General features: G+C 35.0%; 1 protein-coding gene across 5 annotated transcripts in view; it reads right to left on the bottom strand.

The window, feature by feature from the left end:
• Positions 1-12,995, bottom strand: part of STXBP5L (syntaxin binding protein 5 like) — a 465,182-nt gene that overhangs the window by 232,175 nt on the left and 220,012 nt on the right. The gene's annotated exons all lie outside the window — the stretch shown is intronic.

The following is a 12,995-nucleotide window of genomic DNA, read 5'->3' as shown; positions in this document are numbered from 1 at the left end:
CAGGGGGCTTTATACCTTCATATTAGTCCATATTCAACCTAATTTTTATATTTTTGTATGGTATGAGGTAAGGGACTAATTTCATTTGTTATTCAAATATTCTGTATCTTCTAATTCAAAACTTCTTTATCCCATTAAAATGTTGTACTAACATTTATAATTAACTTTCTCCTTGTAATTTTATCAATTACATACATACATATGTGCATATATATGTAGACATATATATGTCAGAAAAGTCTTGTCTTTTTGGTGAATTTTCTTTTTCTCATTACAATGACCCTCTTTAGAACTAAAAATGTTTTTAGTTTTGGTGTGCATATTTTCCCTATCATCAACATGTTTCTATTTGCTTTTCTCTGAACATTTGCCTAGTGTAACTTTTCCATGCTTCACTTTCTCTCAACCTATTTTGATGTATTTTAGGTAATGCTCTTAAAAAGATCACTTCAATGAAAAACTAAAAAAAAAAAGATCTGATCACTTCTGTCATTTAAGTTGTAAGTTCTGCCAATTTATACTTAGGGAAACTATTCATACATTTGATTTTAATTCTACCATCTTATTTTGTGCTATTTATTGTTTTTCTTCTTTATTACTTCTTCCTTGTCTTTTATTGATCTTTTTATTCTTCAACTAATATAAAAAGTCTATTTGCAATCTTTTAGGGGTTCCCTTAAATTTTCCTTTAATGTTTTTAAAAAGGTTTTCCATGACAAAATACCTAGCTTATGTATATTAATAAAGCAAACATTCTTCTGAAGACTTAAAAAAAAAAAAAGTTTTGCAAAATCTTTCTATTGGCTTTAGTGGCCTCCAAGGGTGTTTGCCCTAAGCAAGCAAAGATTCAGGTCTTATTTCTCCCCAAACGCACCTTTCTTTCCCCAGATTTCAAATTATAGTTAACCCTTCAGTAACATAGGTTTAGACTGCATGGGTCAACTTATGCACAAACTTTTTTCAAGACATATATTGGAAGTTTTTGGAGATTTAAGACAATCTGAAAAATCATGCAAACAGCTTTAGCCTAGAAATATCAGAAAAAACTAAGGAAAAGCTAAGTCATGAATATGTAGAAAATATATAGATACTAGTCTGTATTATCATTTACTACCATAAAATGCATACAAATCATAAAAGTTAAAATATATTAAAACTTATATACACAAATATTTACAGAACGTACAGGTGCAGTCAAGAGAAATGCAAAAAACTGTAAAGATGCAGTATTTAACCATAACTGTATAATATTAACTATAATCCTTACTAGAACTCTGAAATAATTTCAAAGCTTTAAGAAATGAGTTTCTTAATCCCGAGTTCCAATTTGATTGCACTGTGGTCTGAGAGACTGTTATGATATCTGTTCTTTTGCATTTGCTGAGGAGTGTTTTACTTCCAATTATGTGGTCAATTTTAGAATAAATGCGATGTGGTGTTGAGAAGAATGTCTATTCTGTTTATTTGGGGTGGAGAGTTCTGTAGATGTCTATTAGGTTCATTTGGTCCAGAGCTGAGTTCAAGTCCTGGATATCCTTGTTAATTTCCTGTCTCCTGGATCTGTCTAATGTTGACAGTAGAGTGTTGAAGTCTCCTACTATTGTTGTGTGGGGGTCTAAGTCACATTGTAGGTTTCTAAGAACTTGATTTATGAATCTGGGTGCTCCTGTATTGGTTGCATATATATAGGTTGGTGACCTAACTGGGTCCACATGGTCTGGAGCTGAGTTTAAGTCCCGAATATCTTTGTGAATTTCCTCTCTCGTGGATCTGTCTATTGTTGACAGAAGAGTGTTGAAGTCTCCCAGTATTATTGTGTGGGGGTCTAAGACTCATTGTATGTCTCTAAGAACTTGCTTTATGAATCTGGGTGCTCCTGCATTGGTTGGATATATATTTAGGATCATTAGCTCTTCTTGTTGCATTGATCCCTTTACCATTATGTAATGCCCTTCTTTGTGTCTTTTGATCTTTGTTGGTTTAAAGTCTGTTTTATCAGAGACTAGGATTGCAACTCTTGCTTTTTCTGCTTTCCATTTGCTTGGTAAATATTCCTCCATCCCTTTATTTTGAACCTATATATGTCTTTGCACCTGAGATGGGTGTCTTGAATACAGCACACTGATAGGTCTTGACTCTTTATCCAATTTGCCAGTCTGTGTCTTTTAATTGGGGCATTTAGTCAATTTATATTTAAGGTTAATATTGTTATGTGTGAATTTGATCCTGTCTTTATGATGCTAGCTGGTTATTTTGCCAATTAGTTGATGCAGTTTCTTCAGAGTGTTGATGGTCCTTACAATTTGGTATGTTTTTGCAGTGGCTGGTACTGATTGTTCCTTTCCATGTTTAGTGCTTCCTTCAGGAGCACTTGTAAGGCAGGTCTAGTGGGGACAGTATCTTTCAGCATGTGTTTGTCTATAAATGATTTTATTTCTCCTTTGCTTATGAAGCTTAGTTTGGCTGGATATGAAATTCTGTGTTGAAAATTCTTTTATTTAAGAATATTGCATATTGGTCCCCACTCTCTTCTGGCTTGTATGGTTTCTGCAGAGAGATCTGCTGTTAGTCTAAAGGGCTTCCCTTTGTGGGTAACCCGACCTTTCTCTCTGGCTGTCCTTAACAATTTTTCCTTCATTTCAACCTTGGTAAATCTGACAATTCTGTCTTGTGGTTGCTCTTCTCGAGGAGAATCTTTGTGATGTTCTCTGTATTTCCTGAAGTTGAATGTTGGCCTTTCTTGCTAGGTTGTGGAAGTTCTCCTGGATAATATTCTGAAGAGTGTTTTCCAACTTGGCTCCATTCTCTCCTTCACTTTCAGGTACACCAATCAAATATAGGTTTGGTCTTTTCACATAGTCCCATATTTCTTGGAGGCTTTGTTCATTCCTTCTCATTATATTTTCTCTAATCTTCTCTTCATGCTTTATTTCATTAAGTTGATCTTCAATCTCTGATATCCTGTCTTCTGCTTGATCAGTTCAGCTATTTATACTTGTGTATGCTTTATGAAGTTCTTGTGCTGTGTTTTTCAGCTCCATCAGGTCATTTATGTTCTCTCTAAACTGGTTATTCTAGTTAGCAATTCTTCTAACATTTTTTCAAGGTTCTTAGCTTCCTTGCATTGGGTTAGAACGTGCTCCTTTAGGTCGGAGGAGTTCGTTATTACTCACCTTCTGAAGCCTACTTCTGTCAGTTTGTCAAATGTATTCTCTGTCTAGTTTTGTTTCCTTGCTGGTGAGGCATTGTGATCATTAGGAGGAGAAAAGGCATTCTGGTTTTTGGAATTTTCAGCGCCTTTTTGTGCTGGTTTTTCCCCATCTTCGTGGATTTATCTACCTTTGGTCTTTGATGTTGGTGACCTTCAGATGGGGTTTCTCAGTGTATGTCCTTTTTGTTGATGTTGATGCTCTTCCTTTCTGTTTGTCAGTTTTCTTTCTAACAGTCAGGGCCCTTTTCTCCAGGTCTACAAGAGTTTGCTGGAGGTCTACTGCAGACCCTGTTTGCCTGGGTATCACCAGTGGTGGCTGCAGAACAGCAAAGATTGCTGCCTGTTCCTTCCTCTGGAAGCTCGTCCCAGAGGGGCACTTGCCAGATGCCAGCCAGAGCTCTCCTGTATAAGTTGTCTGTTGTCCCCTGCTGGGAGGTGTCTCTAAGTCAGGAGGCATGGGGATCAGGGACCCACTTGAGGAGTCTATCTGACCCATAGCAGAGCTTGAACGCTGTGCTGGGAGATCCACTGCTTTCTTCAGAGTCAGAAGGCAGGGACGTTTAAGTCTGCTGAAGCTGCACCCACAGCCTCCCCTTCCCCCAGGTGCTCTCTCCCAGGGAGATGGGGGTTTTATATGTAAGCCCCTGACTGGGGCTATTGCCTTTTTTTTTTTTCCAGAGATGCCTGCCTAGAGAGAAGGAATCTAGAGAGGCAATCTGGCTTTAGTGGCTTTGCTGAGCTAAGGAGGGCTCCACCCAGTTCGAACTTCTTGGTGGTTTTGTTTACACTGTGAGGGGAAAACAGCCTACTCAAGCCTCAGAAATGGCAGACACCACTTCTCTAAAGTGGGAGCTATACTCTTTCCAGGTCTACATCTAGAAGGTGAAACCCAAACTACCTGTGGTTGTTTTTAATGAGAGTTTTTAGAAGTTAAAATATCTTTACTCTCTATTTACTTTTTTCTTTTATGACATCTTTTTATGAGGATGGATTCCAACGGTTGTTAATTTGAAGTGTGTATTCTTTGTGGACCAGAATTAACACATAGCAGTTAGGTTAGCTTTGTATATTTCTTAGATTTAGAGCAACTTCTTATTTTGGCAAAGTACAGTTTTATTAATTGTACTTCATTTATGTGTGTGTGGAGGTGTTGATGTGTATTCTGATTTTGTAATTTTCTTTTGTTTCTGGAGGGCCCTCTATTATCAATGCTTGCTTCCTTGTTTCTCTTTACCTCTTGGCCTCCAAGAGTCATATCCTCCTTTATTTCAGAAATGGTATCCTCCAAAGACTGCTAATTCTAGTCTGCCATATTTTTAGGCTCCTTCATTTTTTACTGAACAGTTTTATTTTGATACAGAATTAAGGAAAATTTACTAAAAAAATCTCTTCTATGCCATTTACCCAAGTTCTCTAGTTGTTTATTGCCACAATTGCCTTATCATATTCTTTCTCTTTATATGCTATTATTTCACTTCTGAGCTGAGAGTAAGTTGCAGATATTGTGTTTTGCTTCATCTCAAAGTAAGTCAGAGAAGCAACAGAAGACTCTCTTTGAAAAAAAGCTTTCAAAATCCTCAATCTAATCCTACTCAATGTATTAATATTGAGCAATGAGCTTTCAACCCAATATCATTACACTAAAAGGAAGTTAGACACTATGATAAAAATCAGCAGAAACAATAAACAGCTTTATACTTCCAATAACTATGGACATTAGAATAGTTAGACCCAGAATATAGAAGACATGTGTATGTAATGATTAAAGAAATAAAGTATATTATCCCAAAGACCAAAAGATTATTAGATTTGTAAATTATGAATATGTAAAATTCTAATCTGCAAAATTAACTTTAGAAATAAAAACTAATTATAGAAATTAAGAAAATTTATTTCACAAAAAGCAGAATATACATAGTTGAAGAGAAAATTAGTGAAAGAAGTTATATCTGAAAAAAATTACTCAGAATGCAGTACAGAAAAGCAAGGAGACAGAAAAAAACATTATGTTGAAATATATGAAAGCCAGGAATGGTGGCTCATGCCTGTAATCCCAGCACTTTGGGAGACTGATGTTGGAGGATCGTTTGAGCCCAAGAATTTGAGACCAGCCCGGGCAACATGTGAAAATCTGTGTCTAGAAAAATACAAAAATTAGCTGGGTGTGGTGGCACACACCTGTAGTCCCAGCTACTCAGGAGGCTGAGGTGGGAGGATCACTTCAGCCCAAGAGGCAGAGGTTGCAGTGAGCTGGGATCACACCACTTTACTCCAGCCTGGGTGACATAGCCAGACCCTATCTCCAAAAAATAAAAAAGAAAAGCTTAATATGTCTAAAATACATTTGAGAAGAGGATAGAACAGAACAGGGGCAATATTTAAAGAATACATAACAGTAACTTTTCATGACAAATAAAAAATATATATCTATAGATCAAAAAACCCCAATGTATTCCAAAATGAGACAAGCCAAGTATAAAAGGGTCCCTGGAGAATCTCCAACCGGTCTGCACACTGGGAGGAATGCCCACTGGGGTGGAGCCTCAGGAAGTTCACACCATTTGCAGTGGGGAGGTGCCTGACCTCTTCTGTTTGGGGGTAGTAACCTGGGATTCAATCTGTGAGACAGGAAGTCTATTAGCGGGACTCTCACTTTGCTGAGAGTCCTTCCTTCCCTTTTTTCCTTTTCACCCAATAAACCCTGCTCTTCTCACCCTTCAAAGTGTCTGCGAGCCTAATATTTCATGGTCGTGTGATAAGAACCAGTTTTTCCTACAACAAAAGCAGGATAAGGAATGAGATGTCCAAACGAGACACACTTTAATGAAATCATAAAACATCAAAGTATGGATAAAATTGTAATAGAAGTCACAGAAAGGATGAATCACCACAAAATAATGAAAATTATATGACTGAATACTTCCAACAATAAAATGGTAGCCTGGCAAACATTGTATAATATCATCATAGTGCTGAGGGAAAATAGTTCCCAATGCAGAATTATATATATGCAGATAAAACATCTTTCAATACTGTGGGTGAAACGGAGGCATTTAGAGATTAGCAAAAGATGAAAAAACATTCATATACAAACTAAAGGAAATTCTAAACTTTTAAAGTGTACACTTTTTTTTTTTAACCTTACCTGGAACTGAAACACTTGGTTTTTAAAAATAAATTTTATCATATATATTTAAGGTATACAACATGATGTTATGGAATGTACATAGATGATAAACATGTTACTGTAGTGAGGCAAATTAACATATCCATCATCTCACATATTTAACCCTTTTTTTGGTGGCAAAAGCAGCTAAAATTCTTAGCAGAACTCTCAAATACAATTATATTAACTTTAGTCCTTATGCTGTGGATTAGATTTCAATTTGTTTATCTATATATCTGCTACTTTGTATCCTCTGACCTACATCTCCCTGTTTTCTCCCCCAAGCCCTCCTGCCCCTGGTAACCACTGTTTTATTCTCTATCTCAGTATATTTGACTTTTTAAAAAAATTTCACATGTGAGACAATGCAATACTTTTCCTTCTGTGTCTAGCTTATTTCACTTAGCATAATGTCCTCCAGGTTCAGCTACCTTGTGGCAAATGACAGGATGTCTTTCTTTTTTAAGGCTGCATAATGTTACATTGTATTTAAATAGCTTGGTTTCTTTATCCATGCATCAGTCAACAGACATTCAGGCTGTTTCCATATCTTGGCTATTGTGAATATTGTCATGAACATGGGAGTGCAGATAACTTTATAAGGTGCCGATTTCATTTCCTTTGGGTACATACCCATAAGAGAGACTGCTGGGTTTTTATCTTAGTTCTATTTTTAATTTCTTTAGGAACCTCCATACTCTACTAGTTTTCCGTAATGACTGTACAATCTACATTCCCACCAATAGTTTACAAAGATTCCCTTTTCTCTACATACCTGCCAATATTTGTTATCTCTTGACTTTTTGATAACAGTCATCCTAATAGGTGTGAGATGATTTCTCATAGTGGTTTTGACTTGCATTTCCTTGATGATAAACGATGCTGAGCACCTTTTTACGTATGTGTTGGCCATTTTCATGTGTTCTTTGGAGAAATGTATATTCAGGTCTTTCACTCATTTTTAAATGGAGTTATAGGGAGATAGAAAAAGATTAGTGATTACCTAGGGCTGAAGGAGTGGGGATGGAAATGAACTGCTAGTGAGTATGGGGTTTTTCGGGGGAGTGATGAAAATGTTCTAAATTTATTAAATGATTAAAATAATTGTGTTGATTGCACAACTATGAATTTTTTAAGAAATCATTGAAGCTTATACTTTAAATTGCTGTTGTGAACTATATCTCAATAAACCTGTTTTTTAAAGAATGAAGTTTAAGCTCTCCAAAGTACAGCAGATAATTTAGAACAAAATTTATTGTCACTTACTTCTCTCTCAGAGTTTCTAGTTTAACATTCTCTTTTGGAGTCTTTAGATTCCTTATTTTCATGCTTACCATCTCAATGACATTTAAAATAAAAATTTAAAAAAACTGATATATTCAACATTTTATTTCTTTCAGTAAGAATCATTCAGGGCACCAAACCTTCCAAACTGCCTGTAATTAACCATTACTCCTTGTTTAAATAATTTTCCTATTGTGTTTATCTTTGCTACATATTTGCTCATCTAATTTTAAAAACCCTGTGATTATTTTTCTTTTTTTTATTATTTATTAAACTCTAAGTTCTGGGATGCATGTGCAGAAAGTGCAGGTTTGTTATATAGGTATACATGTGCCATGGTGGTTTGCTGCACCCATCAACCCATCATCTAGGTTTTAAGTCCCACACACATTAGGTATTTGTCCTAATGCTCTCCCTCTTCTTGCCCCCCATCCCCAGACAGACCCTAGTGTGTGATGTTTCCCTCCCTGTGTCCATGTGTTCTCATTGTTCAACTCCCACTTATGAGTGAGAACATGCAGTGTTTGGTTTTCTGTTCCTGTGTTAATTTGCTGAGAATGATGGTTTCCAGCTTCATCCATGTCCCTGCAAAGAACATGAACTCATTCCTTTTTCATGGCTGCATAGTGTTCCATGGTGTATATGTGCCACATTTTCTTACTCCAGTCTATCATTGATGGGCATTTGGGTTGTTTCCAAGTCTTTGCTATTGTGAATAGTCCTGCAATAAACATACATGTCCATGTGTCTTTATAGTAGAATGATTTATAATCCTTTGGGTATATACCTAGCAATGGGATTGCTGGGTCAAATGGTATTTCTGGTTCTAGATCCTTGAGGAATCGCCACACTGTCTTCCACAATGGTTGAACTAATTTACACTCCCACCAACAGTGTAAAAGTGTTCCTATTTCTCCACATCCTCTCCAGCATCTGTTGCTTCCTGAATTTTAATGATTGCCATTCTAACTGGCGTGAGATGGTTTCTCATTGTGGTTTTGATTTGTATTTCTCTAATGACCAGTGATGATAAGCCTTTTTTCATACGTTTGTTGGCCACATAAATATCTTCTTTTGAGAAGTCTCTGTTCATATATTTTGCCCAGTTTTTGATGGTTTTTTGATTTTTTCTTGTAAATTTGTTTAAGTTCCTTGTAGATTCTGGATATTAGCCCTTTGTCAGATGGATAGATTGCAAAAATTTTCTCCCATTCTGTAGGTTGCCTATTCACTCTGATGATAGTTTCTTTTGATGTGCAGAAGCTCTAGTTTAATTAGATCCCATTTGTCAATTTTGGCTTTTGTTGCCATTGCTTTTGTTGTTTTAGTCATGAAGTCTTTGCCTATGCCTATGTCCTGAATGGTAGTGCCTAGGTTTTCTTCTAGGGTTTTTATGGTTTTAGGTCTTACATTTAAGTCTTTAATCCACCTTGAGTTGATTTTTATATAAGGTATAAGGAAGGGGTCCTGTTCAGTTTTCTACATATCGCTAGCCAGTTTTCCCAGCACCATTTATTAAATAGGGAATCCTTTCCCCGTTGCTCATTTTTGTCAGGGAAAACCCTGTAATTATTTTTCTTGGGAACAAACTGAATTTACAAAGTAATATGTGGGAAATCAATGTCTTCATAATATTGAATTTACTATGCATACATATGGTATGTTTTTAATTTAGTTTTCTGTTGTATGTTCCATATAGAAATAATACTTCACATGTACGTTAAGGCTTATTCCCATGTATTCTTGTGGGTGCTGTGATCTAAAATGGTTCTATTCATCCATTATATTTTGTTTGTTTTGTGTACAGAATTCTACTGTTGCATGTAATAGTTTTCCTAATTCATTTTTGTTTTGTGTTGTCTAATTGCATTATGAAAAAGTAACTAAAATTTTGAATACTCTTTCTAAATTTTTAAATATTATATTTCATTTTCAAGTCTAATAATATTGGCTGGTATTTCCAGGAAAATATTAAATAAAAGTGGTAATTGTAGACACCCCTGTCCTGCTTCTGAGCAAAATTTCGCTATTAAGTGTTTGATAGGATTTGGTTTAATATCATATATGTAGATATGTGTTGTATATGTATGTGTGTATGTATGCATGTGTAACTGGTAGCACTGCAACTGACAAATACACATTTGAAACCATAAATACATATTTGAAACCACTGAACAGGAAAAATTGATGTCTGCAGTAACAGCAGCCATAAGAACAATGCCATCAACAGTGCTAATCTTGAGTAAAACAGCTGATGACCCAGCAAATTATATATCATATATATATAATATATATATATATATGAGAAACTTGGTAGAACCCTTAACAGAATGAACTTGAAGAAACCAAGCCTAGACATAAAGTAGTCAAACTGCTGAAAATAAAAGGTACCCTACAAAATTTTGAAAGCAATTGGAGAAAAGTGACACATTATATAAAGAGGAAGAAAAATTCAAGCTACTACAGATTCCTCATTCAGAAATTATGGAAGGCAGAAGATCATGTAAAGTGTCCGTCACCTTAAAACCAAAACACACATGCTCACACAAACTCTCAGTTCAGGAATCTAAATCCAAGAAAAATGGCCTCCAAAAAAGAAAAAAAAAAAGGCAAAACAAAACAAAAATGAACTTCCAGATAAAGGAAGCTACGTGAATTCATTTCCACTAGGCCTAAAAGAAAAATTAAATAATGTTCTTGTATCTTCAGGAACAAATGCAAATTACAAATAGCAAAGAAAATTCAAAAGACTGTTTTTCCTCTTAATTAAAAAAAAGACATGTGACTATTTAAACCAAAAATTATAACAATATATTTGGATGTACTATATGATAACCATAGCATAAAGGACAGTAGGGGAAGAGAAATAGATCTATATGGTTACAAGACTTGCACATTTTATGTGAAGTGTCACAATGTTCGCTCTAATAGGCTTTGAATAGTTAAGGAAGTATATTGTAATCCCTGGAGCAACCAATAAAAAATATGTGAAAATAAAATGCTTAGATTAATATTTAAATTAAAATGAAATTATAATAGAAATGAAATTATAATATTTAAATTAAAATTTCAATTAAATTAAATTGAAATAACCCCCAAGAAGGCAAAAAGAGAAAAGAGGGAAAAATATGACAGGACCCACCAAACAGATAATAAAGTGGTAGGCCAAAATTCAATCTCATCAGTAATTACATTTAATATTAACAGACTGAACTCTGTGACTAGATAAAAGCACAAGACTTAACTATGGTTATTCCCAGTATCCACTGATTCCAGGACTCCCCCTCCTATACCCAAATCCACAGATGCTTAAGTCTGTTATATAAAATGGCATAATATTTGCATATAACCTACATACATCCTCCTGTATACTTTAAATCATATCTAGATTACTTATATGCAATACAGTGTGACACTACACAAGTAGTTTTAACATTGTATTGTTTCTTTGTATTTCTATTATTTTAAATTTTTGTATTTTTAATTGTTTCTTCTCAGAATATTTTTGATCTTTGGTTTTGTTGAATCTATGGGTGAAGAACTTGTGTGTACAAAAGGTGGGCTATGCTCTTTATAGGATATGTAATGGATGCCTAATAATAGATCCTCAAAATACATAAAGCAAAAATGGACAGAATTAAACTGAGAAGCATGCACTTCTATAATCATATTAGAAAATTTAATACCACTCTCTCAGCAATTGATAGCACTAGACAAGTATCAGTTCAATTACAGGGAATCTGAAAAACACCATCAACTACCTTAACCTATTTGTTTTTTAAAGTAAAACAGAAATGAACAAAATTACTAAGGAAAATTCATTATAAGAGAAATGTTAACTCGCTTCTCTAAGAATTGAAATATCAAAACAAAAAATTAGCAAAGATTTAAACCATACAAAATGAAAAACACAATTTCAAGTTTGACCTTTATGTAACAATTAGAAAATGTACATTCTTCCCAAGCACACTTAGAATGCTATGGTAATTGGCTCTGCACTGATTATAAAGCAAATCTCAGTAAATTTTGTAGAACTAGTTATATCATATTCTCTGGCTACAATTTCAAAATCCATCATAAAAAACATGCTAAGAAATTAAGGCTGGGTGTGGTTGCTCACATCTGTAATTCTAGCACTTTGTGAGGTCAAAGAGGGAGGATCACTTGAGGCCTCCAAAAGCTTAGGATCAGCCTGGGCAACATAGCAAGACCCATCTTTTATTAATAATAATAACACAAATAATAAATATGAAAATGTTTAGAAATTAGAAAGCACATGTCTAAATAACTAATGAGGGTCAAAGGAGAATTATAATAGGAATTATAGAAAATATCTTGGCCGGGCGCGGTGGCTCAAGCCTGTAATCCCAGCACTGGGAGGCCGAGACGGGCGGATCACGAGGTCAGGAGATCGAGACCATCCTGGCTAACACGGTGAAACCCCGTCTCTACCAAAAAAATACAAAAAATTAGCCGGGCGAGGTGGCGGGCGCCTGTAGTCCCAGCTACTCGGGAGGCTGAGGCAGGAGAATGGCATAAACCTGGGAGGCGGAGCTTGCAGTGAGCTGAGATCCGGCCACTGCACTCCAGCCTGGGCCACAGAGCGAGACTCCGCCTCAAAAAAAAAAAAAAAAAATCTCAAACTAAATATTAATGAAAATTATATATGATTAATATTACATTTTAAAACTTATAGGATATATCTAAAATGGTACTTAGAGAAAAGTTTTATTTTAGAAAAATGGCTAAAACAAAAGGGAAAAAAATAAACCCAAAGAATGTCAACAGATATGACAATAAATGCCTCTATTATCAAAATCACTGGTGCTTATGTTATTGTGAGGCAACAGGAACATAATCTGATTTACATATTATAAAAGACATCAAGGCTGATGTGTTGAACAACCTGTAAATAGAACTTTATTTCAACAGAAAGCCAGAATAATAGAAAACAATAAAAACTGATGAAATAAATATGGATATGGTAAAAAAAATGAAAGTATCAAATGTCCAGTCTAGCCAAAAGAACTAATAGAAACATATTTGAGAAGAACATAAGGAAGTAAGTAGAAAATTTATAACTAACTCATATTACACTTTTACAAATAAAAGGCATGAGAATTGGGGGTTAACTGGGGGTGTGTGGAGAGAACCTATTGCCTCTCGTATAAATAAATAGTTAATCCTGATTGGTATGTATAGCTAATATCTATCCAAGGTTTCTGTCATGGCAATCTCTAAATAAAGCATCTCTAAGTAAGCATATGTAAAGTAATCTCTAAGTAAACCAGCTAAAGGCTAAAAAACATTTACATCCTGGAAGAATGTTGCAAT

This window comes from Piliocolobus tephrosceles, chromosome 2, assembly GCF_002776525.5.
Source record: "Piliocolobus tephrosceles isolate RC106 chromosome 2, ASM277652v3, whole genome shotgun sequence".
NCBI classification, from domain to species: domain Eukaryota; kingdom Metazoa; phylum Chordata; class Mammalia; order Primates; family Cercopithecidae; genus Piliocolobus; species Piliocolobus tephrosceles.
This window is presented reverse-complemented; position numbering and strand designations above follow the sequence as displayed.